Below are 11,208 nucleotides of genomic sequence, written 5' to 3' on the forward strand. Positions count from 1 at the left end.
AACATATATAAAAGTTTAAAGGTCTGTAGCTAGACAATGGAATTCAATGAACAAATAAATAGCCAGTTAACCTTTAATTTATAAGAGAAAAAGCATAGGCATAATGATAATGCATTCAAAATACTGCATATATAAAATCAACTCAATGGTAGATGTAGTAGATCCATTAGAGCTATTGCGACACACACACACACATCAGTCTTTTTTATAGAATAGGGAACTTTTTAATTCAGAAGTTTAGCAGTTATAATCTTACTATGAAGATGCTAAATTAATATATATACATATAGTTTTGAAATTTTAGCTAGACAGCACACTCTTTCTATATATAGGTGGCAAATATATTTGAAACACATATCAAAGCATCTTTTATGAGGTTGGCTTGATTGTAATATTTTCTAATTGACAAACAAATCTAGTTTTGATCAGATAAGCAGATTTGATCATTAATTTAATTAAAAACAATCGTCCAAAGTCTAATATTAATCCAGTTCAATAAATTCGATTCAGAAAATGTTAAGTACACCCAAGTGCAGCATTCATTTACCTCTTTCTGTGCCGGAGAGAATCGTTATCCTTTAAAATGGTGCAAGTGCAATGATGAGATTATAGCTGTGCAATCCTTAACTGCATTTCTTACCTGGCATTGTTTAAATCTGTGGAAAGAAAAAAAATCAATAACTAGAAAACAATCATAGCATAAATAGAGAAAAGCTTATAGTGGAAAAGTCAATATCAAAAATGACCAGTAAAGTCCATTCATCCATGAATGTATCAGCTTTATTTACAAATTGATAGAACAATCAAATAGTTAAAAAAATTCCAAGAAAAAGTGTGTGGACTTGTGAGTGTGTGAAACTCTGTGTGTAAGCTGTCACTATATTTAGCAATCCATGTTGTGAATCTGTGATTTGCGTTCTTTGCCGAGATCACAGATGGCTGTGTTCCAATTTTCACTTTGGCAGGCAATGCCTGTGGGTGCTCACCTCCTACGGTGACTCTTTTTAATTGGTTGAAGTCCAATGTCGAGATTGAGTATTTTGATAGACTTGTTCAATCAGTATTTAGTATTTTAACCAATAAATATTGAATATTTTACAGAGATCGTTTTTCTGTTGTAGTTGCTGCTACTACTGGACCATGGCTTCCACAGACTGGTATCGTCTTAAAGATTTCCATGTCCTAGTGTAATTTATGTAGCAAGGCTTGGGAGCCCAATCTACTATTTCACCTACAAGAGGAGGAGAGGGATGGACTCTCTAATTTCCCAATTCGATGCATAATTGCACTGATGATTGAGAAAAATTTGTTAGAATTATGATCAATTTCAAATTGCAATAAAAAAAAAATTAAAATAGTATCAGTAAGAAATCTATCATTTCTGATTATATTTTGCTAAAAATGTTTCTTTGTATAGATATATGCCATGTTACAATCCGTTAAAACAATACTAATAAAATTTTTATTTTGAATCCAGTTTCTCACAATTTCTGATTTAGTTATTTTAATTTAAAGTGCAATTTTTTTTTAATTTGAAAGTATAACGATCTAGACTGAAATTAAAAAGTAATCCTTGATAAAAATGGTGCCTGACACCCCTATGAAAAAAGAAAAGAATAAAAATGAAACCTTAACATCTGCAACATTGGAGTAAAAATCTTACCAATCTTTCTGGTTTCTCTAAATGTTTATTTTCTTTAGCCAAACTTTTCGAGACGTTTAGGACAGCAGAAGTTACTCCAGTGTCAGCGTTTTCCATTTTATGATAAATTGGTGCAAAAATTTTAATTCCAAAACAACTTTGTTCAGTATTTGCCAACCCCGAGAAATGCTGCTACGTAAGTTCTGTTTATTGAGAACCTCAACAGTTTGTGTTTATTAATAACATTGGATGAAACACTATAAATGAGATAGGCTGGAATTTTTCCTTTTTTATAATGGGAGCTCATTTCTGAATTGGATGTAAATTTTATTTGTAATTGAAAATCACATTTTGATCTCATCTTAGGTATCATGCTAGAATGGAGACTTTGATGGTTTGACCACGTTGTAAGAATGAATTTTAGGATGAGTAGATGTAGAGCAGTTGAAGTAGCAAGGTTAGGTAAGAGAGAAGGCCAAGAAAAACATGGGAAGAAAGTGATAAGGATGAATTTCAGAGAAAAGGGGAATAAAGATTTTGTCAGAGATAGGTTAGTTTGGCAATCAATTTATAAAAGCCAACCCATGCAAGCGTGTAAAACTGAATATGATGAGTATTAGTTTTTGGACTACATTGTTTTTATAAGTTTATCCTCTTCCTCTTCCTTCTTGTTCTCTCTCTCTATCTCGATCTCCCCCACCCTCAGAGTACAGACTGTTTCCATTCTTGTCCAGATTTTTCATCTTAACTCCTTTCAAATGTTAAATGACGAGTTTCTAGTGAAGCATCACTAATCTACAAATGAACCCAATCCAAAAACCCTTCTTTCTCTATGTTGTTCTATAGACGAACAGCTTTAACTGTTTAAAGAAATAAATTCCTCATTCAATAATCTTTGGATTGTCAGTCTTTATCTATGTAACAAAGTCGATTTTTCACATCTGGATTTAGGCATAAGTTAATTGAATAATGCATAAACCCTCATACATTTTCCCTGTATTACTTGACGTAATAAACGTTCTGAAAAGAAAGTGGCTGCTAATCCCACTTCCTTATTTATATTTACCCTGCCCTTAATCTGAAACACTGGGACCCTTTTTAATAGAGGGAATTTTGTTAAATCACTTAAATTATTTAATTTTGTCCTTAATATTGTCTACATAATACAATAGCTTTTAAATCTAAAACGATCGCTCCTTCATGGTTTAAAGAAATATCGTTTGGACATTTTGAATGCCTGTTGCTTATGTTTTGTAAATATTGTAGGTTTTGTGGGTGATGCATTCATGATGGCCGCACGCATTCACAAATGTCAACATTTGTTTTCACACATAAGTACATTTTCGATGTTCAAATAACACATTTTTTTCAATGAATATTACTGCAATGAATTTTGTTTCTTTTACTTTTAATTTATTTATAAAAGAGAAAGACTATTTACAAACATTAAAAAATATTTAAAACTACTTTCAATTATTACTTATGGAAAATTCTGCTTTCTAGACAAAAAAAATGGCTTCAGTTTAGAACAAAATGAATTTCTTCCAGAATATTGTGTATTAGATACTCTACTATAACAATGATTTTCATTTAATTTCCATTTATGAAAAACTATTAGAGTATTTATAAAAACGTATTTAATAATTATTTTCCATATTATTTGTAAAAAAAATTTTTTTTTAAAGTTTGCTTTGATTATTTGTAATAGAGAAATACTATATTGAACAATATTCATTTTAATATACTGCCAGAGAGAGTGCAAAATTTTATGGTAGGGGGCCTACCTGCTGCTTTAAAGTTCAATAACTCCATTTCATTTTCTTATTTACTAAAAATATATTTTACAATATTGACTTTTTTTTATCTTCATCTAAAATATAATGGTTAAATCTGTTTTAATCATCGAAATTTCTTACTGTGAAATAGGTTCTTTTCTTATTATTTTTTTTCATAGTTGCTACTTGAATATTTTTTAATTATTATTTTATATTTCTCCTGGGAAACGCTGGGACATAAGTTTTGCTAGTAACAACTTCAAATAAGTTCCAATTCATCTTCAATTAACATTTAAATACTTTAACTTTTCAGTGGATTTATTCCTTTCTTCCCATCAGTAATATTTTCTATATTTTGGGGATAACTTAAAGCAAAATAATATCCGACAAAAAACAAGATCAGCATTCTTTTAAATTATACATTATGAAATATTTTTTTTTGTTATGAGTTTTCATCATTTGGTTATTTCTTTCTGTTATTATTGTAAACATTTTCTTTTTAGTAAGTTTGAAGATATCTTCAATGTTTGTTAAACATTCAAAATATAAGATGCCCACGATGTCGCTTTACCATTAAAAAAAGACAAATGTATTATGAATGCAGTTGCTAAGATATCATATTTTTACTCAGTGTTTTTTAATGAAATTTATGGAAAAATGGAATGCAACTAATGTTTGCCTCAGCAGTTCTTAGTCACCCACTCGTCTTTCTACCTACCAATGTCTCAGTCTTTGTATACATCTTGTGCCATGCAAGAACTAATGGGCGTGATCTCTTCCATACTTTCTTCTGTAGTTTGTTAAGTCTGCGTATCCAATTTTGTCACAATAAACCATCATACACATTGTGCCTTCTCTTAAGTAGCAGCCATTTTAAGGGTTCATTTAAAACGATGCTTCTTTAATCAACATGATATAAAAATGCAACATAATAAAAACAATGTTATCAATCGGTTGTATGCATTTTTTCTATTGTAACTAAGACTTAATGGACACCCTGCATATTTATGTAGAAGTGAAATGTATCTATTAGAAAAGATAGATTCAGTGGTGTTTTTATTGTTACTTCTTTTTATAATAATACTAGTAACTTATCTATTTTGTATATAAAGTGAGAATTGTGTGTGTGTGTGTGTGTGTGTGTGTGTGTGTGCCTTTTTCATGTTAAACTAGCCAAAACTATTGTCATAATTTGCATGAATGCATATAAGCGATGCAGTTGTGTCATAATCTACGTTTAACATTGGAGGTCATTCTCCATCAGCAGCAGTAAAGCAAAATGTCTGCCTTCAATCATGAAAGTCTTTGTGTCTATATGTCAGATTTATATTGAAATATTTTTCTAACTGAAATAACAATGATTTCGTGTATCATTATATATTGAACTTTCTTTTCTTACCTGTTCTTTATTTGTTTTTATCTGCACAGTATTTTATAAAATTTAAATCAGCCATGGCTACAAAGTGGCCATTCTTTGGCTCATCTTTCCGAGATTAGTGTTAAATGATTACTTCCATGTGTATGTAACTTGCATACGACTTTATCCAATGAAAGACTGTAGAAAGTCGGTTGCTAATATTGAAATAAAGTTTATATCTGTTTGAACTATTCAAATGTAAATCATCACATGATTGAAAATAAAAAAATGTCTTTTATTTGATGTTCATTTCCTCTTTACATTATCATCATCTGCATCAGCATCATCAGCAGCACCATCATCCACTATTTCTGCTATTAATAAATGTCTACTTCTTAACAAAATGATTAACTTATATTCTCTGTATACTTGTTAATTAGCTAAATTATTATTTAAAACAATAACTATAAAACTAAAAGTACTTAGATTAATTTTTAAATTTTGAAAACCAAGAATACTTACCCGTGTTCATACGTTATTTATTTTTAAACAATATAACAGTTTCTTATTATATAAAAATTATAAAAATGTATGTAAGAATTTGGAATTGAAATATGAAATTGGACTTCTTTTTCATGATGTTAAAATTTTCCAGCTTTATTTAATATTTGATGTAACTGTTATATGTCTAAGTTTAATTAGACACAGTTTTATTTTAATTGAATGACATCTTACAATTGAATGTTTTTTAAAAGCAATAAACCTATTTATGCTTATAATTTATTATTTTCACATAAGAAAAATAACTTGTTTTATTAACAACTTTCTGAAATATTAATTGAAGAGATTATGCGATTTGAGACGAGCTAAAAATCTTTAAGAATATAAACCCAACTATGTTTCCATCTCTTTTAATTAAGAAAACTAAATAATAATTAAATATGTCCATAAAGGTACGCTTTCAAAAGTGAATTAAATGTTTTTCTTTTAATTAAAAATGTTGTTTGTGAAAATTGGTTTAACAAATTTACAAGCGAATTTGCTTTTTTCTGCCGAGTTGTTTTGATCAAGATTCAAATGTTTTTTGGTCAGACATATGCGTGCAATGGTCTATAACACATTTTCACTGCAAAGCCTTTGTTTTTCCAGAAGATAACTTGTTCAATTGACATACGAAGAGTTCTTTCAAATACAATAGGAATGAAAAACAAATAATTTATGATATTAAAAATGTCAATTATTTAATCTGTCTCACTCATGCCTTGAAAAATATTGTCCTCTATTTTAATTCGCCACCATAAATGATAGATGTACAGAGATTTCTAGATTTACAAAAATTGATTCCAAACTCTGTCTACTAACAGACATTATAGAAATGTAATCGCAAGGTGCATTTTGTGGGATTTATGCAATTCTAATTCTGAATATTGTAAAAAGGTGAACCAAATCTGGAATAAGACATCCTTCTAAATTGTCAGGATAAAATGAAATATGTTTTCCTGTAGATGAGATGTAAGATCTCTGGTGAACATTACTAATCTAGCACGCAAACAAAATTATGTAACTTTCTTTATGCTGCCATTCCAAATCTATCGACTTGAAATTGTATTTTGTATTTTCTTTTTAAAAACTATGAAAATCTTTCACTTTTTTATTAATGAAAACAAAACATCTTAAGTTTCTTTTTCTTTTGTGTGGGACTTTTTTCAACTTCTGATAATAAAGAGTCTATTAAAAAAAATCAATTGTTAATATTTGTCAATATTTGTCAAGAAACTAACATCAAATGTTCATGTACTTGGCTCAAACTCTATGATAGGAATGAAAAGAGTGACTAATGTTGAAATTTGGTGGAAAAAGAAGAAAACTTCATTTTCTTTTTTTCCTTTTCATGAAATTAGCAAATTAAAAAAAAAAATACTTTAAAAATTCTAATATCTAATTTTGTGTGAGGTTAACCTTTGACTTCCCTAAATATAATATTTTACTTAATTGCTTTACTTCTTTATATTTTGGTTATTTGATTGCTATATGTATATAAAAACAAATCAAACATCTGATTTATGCATCTGGAAAAGTTTTAAAAAGATGTATTCCATCAAGCATTTAGTTTTAAAAATCAAACTGAGGAATTACGATGGAGATATAAGAACAGTAATAGCAGGAGCTTTGTATCCATAACTTCAGTTATGGAAAGCTCTAATCTCTATATAAAGAAAATGATTGACACACTTCTCATTTGTCTATGTGTTTCTTGTGACTAAGTGACTTCCACATTGTTTGATATGTTATTAATGGATTATTTATTAAAATAAAAAATACAATAGTGTAAAGTATTAAGTAGAATTTCTTAAAAAAATTGATTGCAAAATTAAATCCATCAGAACACATTTCTATTTCCTCATAAAGATGTCAGCCATCTTTTGTTAATAGTTAAAAGTTAAATAGTTAATCTTTTGTTAATAGTTAAAAGAATTACTTTGTGACCTTCAGAAATTTTTAAAGAATTTGAAAATGTCAAATAATAAATAATATTAAATAGTCAAAATAATGCAACATAAAAACATGAATATATCCGGAAGATCAACAAGTTTCATCACTTCTTGTTGGCTTCACAGATCGATAGCAGATTTGAAGTATTAGAAAATCATTTCTGGCTTTAAATTTCTCCAATGTATTAAGATTTAGAATTTTGGAAAATATTTGCATCTATAAATTTTATGAATAGAGATTAAAACATTACCTTAATAAGCAATATTTGTAGTTTTAAACAATTTGATTCAATTAATAATTTAACGACTAAATGATATTGAATAATGAGATTTAACTTTAAAAAATCCTGCATTTGGTAATGACATACAAGCAACGCTGAGTAGGTGCAACTAATCGTGTATGGTTTTGCAACTTTGCTGATTGCCTGAAAAAAGCCAAGTCTAATAATATCAAACCAATAGTCACCATGGCATATTTGGAGAAATTTGATATATACTTTTTAAATATTCTTTCATTTCAAAACCAATGAAACTGTTTAGGAACAACAAAGTGTTGTTTCTGTGTTTCATTGTTGTTGATGACTTGCATTGTGATTATTTACATCAGATTAAAACATTCAGGAATTGAATATTTTAAAGGTTGTTGGATGTAAACTGAAGAATTATGATGGAAATGAAAAAATAATAATAGCAGGATGTCTATATAAAAAAATTTGTCAAGAAGTGGAAAAATAAAAAATATAAAATAAAAATGGTTAACATCCAGCCAAGACAAAATGATAGAAATGGATGTTTGAGTGGTGACTATAAAAAATGTGTGTTGGACAAGGATGTAAGCTAATTCTCATACAAAAGTTGCAAATCGCCATCAAGAAAATTACTGAATGGGAAGGAAAAAAAAGAGAAAAACATTCTTCCTGTGAAATGTGTGATACAACTTTTTCAAAAAATTTGTATGTAAACTTTCAAATAGATTTCTGAAAATTAAGAAACTCCTCAACCAGGTTAAACCTTCAGTTGAACCAAGGATACTTTTCAGAACCAGTTGTACTGCAGGTGACTAAACTACAGTTCACACTATCTTACATATGAAAACCAAGTTCTCTCAAACTGTAATGGTCTTTGTGTGTGATTGTAGCAAAGGTCATGTTATGCTGGTTTACAAAATAAGTTTAAAAAGGAACTCAAACTTAATTCAGATGGCTATATTGAGTTGCTGTCCATTGCCAAGCACTAGGTGGGGAGGGTGGCTGCAAGAATGACTTACATAGGACTGATCTGTGTCATACTTCCTGAAAAGCCCAGAAGAAACTGTTTGAAAACTTCACCAGTTCCAGGATGTAGCCCAAACTAACTCAGCCGATTACAACAGCATCGACTATTATGTTTGGAGAGTAGTTGAGAAAGATACCATGCAACAAACTAAACAAGCTGATTGCCAGCATCGAACAAGTGTTCAGATATCTCTTGAAGGACACCACAAAACTGTATGTCTCGGGTAAAGGTCCCCCTAAAGGTTGTGATGGAGGCTTATTGTAACTTTGTGTCAGAAAAAGTGTTGTCTTAATCCATCCAACAAGGGAGGGGGGGGATCTGTGAGTTGAAAGAAAATGGTTGCATCTAGAATGGACATTTTTGCCTTTAAAAAATATATACTCATACTTTTATTGGTTTTTCCATAAACCTTTAAGTATGCCTACACAATCATGAGTATGTTTCAGTCAACTAGTTATAAATTAGACTTACTTCATCATGCGCTGTTGCTTTTCCAATATGGATACCTAAATGTTTATGTAAAAACAAAAAGTATATCTTGCTCTACTTTGTATTGAGCACTCTTGTATAAACCTCGTTATAATTATTCCTCTGAATAGTTTTAACTTGGAATAATAATACTAATGTAATTTTATCAGTTAAGGTCAGGTTCGAGGTTGTTTTGTAATACTTTAAGAAGTGTTTGCATGAATTCGTGCACTTTTTAACTATCTTTTCTTCCTTTGCACTTTTCATTTACTTTTTTGTTATTTTTGTCTTTAATTTGATTGGCCAAAAGGAAGAAAGAAGGACAGAGAGAAAAATAAAGACAAAGTCGGGTTACAATAGGTGTTACTACCATATTATCATTATAATTGGTGGTGGTTGTATTTCTTATACTTACCTGCCACAGTAATATTATAATGGTCTGTGCATGATGGGCCTTCTTCATTGACAGCTAAGAAACTCAATTCTTTAACTAACCCACCTTTGTCACCATCCCAACTAGCAACAAACAAGTTGAAGAATGACTTGTCAAATCTTTGAAAGTCTTAGTAGTAAAAGCAAAAATTGACATTGAGAAAATCTGTGATCCTTTTAACTCAAGTACTTTACAATCTTTGAAGGCATTTCAAAATAATTACAGCTGATCCTCAGTGTCACAAACCAATATTTTAACATCACATGTAAAAATTTTCAGTTTATATTTGAATCTGGCTTACAAAATGAACAATTTCAAGTGGGGTAAAGTTTTATTATATTTATGTAAATTTTATTTTACAGCCTTATTACGTTATGCAGATTTTCTATAGAAATCATTTCAGTTTGCTGATGCTTGGCTTATTTTTTTTCATTGCAGCTATCCCATAATTCCACATTGATCTTGATTTAAAACAAATGTTTCTTATGCACTAGTTTAAAAGCAAATAAACAATGCATGAATTTTTTTTTTTTTCAATATGACAGTTTTTAAAGACAATTTTTTGTGGTTGACATCTATTATCCTGTTGAAATGGCAGAAAAAATGTCAACTTGAAATATTACATCTTTCAAAACTTAAGCTGACATAGGAAGCACTGAATCACTTTTTAAACAATGTCTTTCTGTTTAAAAATTAATTTTATGATAAGATCTTTTTCATTTCCTTATTCTAATTGACCATTTAATGGTAAATTTGTTGTAAAACATGTTGCCAAATATCAGCTGAAGATGAGCAAAGATTTGACATAAGAACCAAACCCAAAGAAGGTTTATAGCAAAGATAAAATTTTCATTTATTGTCACATGGAATCGGCCGAGTTGATTTTAAATGTTCACTTATGAACTAATAACATTGAGAAAGTCATGAAACCACAGTGTAAACTTGAAAGAGTATATTGAAGCGGTTGGCTCCCCAAGGCTACCATATTTTATCAACTAGTTTTGTCTGTTTTTTGCAGCATTAACAAGAGAAATTAGTCGACGATACAAATTTGTGCAAATATTAATTTTGGTTTGCTGATTTTTGTGAATTATTTTGCAAATATTTGTTCATAGAATAAAAACAATAAAAAGAAATTACAAATTTACATCATGGATGAATTTGTCATCAGTGCAAAATCGAAATCTTAGTTTCTTTAAAATACTTTTTTTTTTCTTTTCACTTTTTTTATTCCACTTGATCATTTGAGACATTCCATTGAAATAAACATTTTGCCTTGTCTGTTCATAACAATCAGGAAGTGATGAGCCGAGATTTCACATGACTAACCATGACGCAACTATCATATTTCTTGAATCTATATGCTTTCCTTACTTTCACCAATCAAACAGCCCTGCACATGTATTGCCAATGGTTGACTATGATAAAAAAAACTCTAAATCATCATCATTAAGTTTTGATATTCAAGGTGTTGTGGAGAGAACAATATCAAGCAATATCTCACACTTGCTCGTCATTCTATGTAAAAGTTGTGTCAAATTACTTCTTACATGATTATTATGTTGAAGGAAGAGGAAAAGTATTTGGGGCACATGTTTTATTGCCATGCAGTGGTAGAGCAAACAGAGAGTGAAAAGACTTTACTGTGAATCCTTATGGAAATGTGCATAGATCTAATGATTAGTACAAACTTCCTGAGCCTTGCCAAAGCAACATAACCGTGAGAATTAGTGTGTTTTCAATCAGCATTCAACAACATATCACCA

The sequence above is a fragment of the Euprymna scolopes genome, chromosome 31 (assembly GCF_053919585.1).
Source record: "Euprymna scolopes isolate OS-2025 chromosome 31, ASM5391958v1, whole genome shotgun sequence".
Classification (NCBI taxonomy): domain Eukaryota; kingdom Metazoa; phylum Mollusca; class Cephalopoda; order Sepiida; family Sepiolidae; genus Euprymna; species Euprymna scolopes.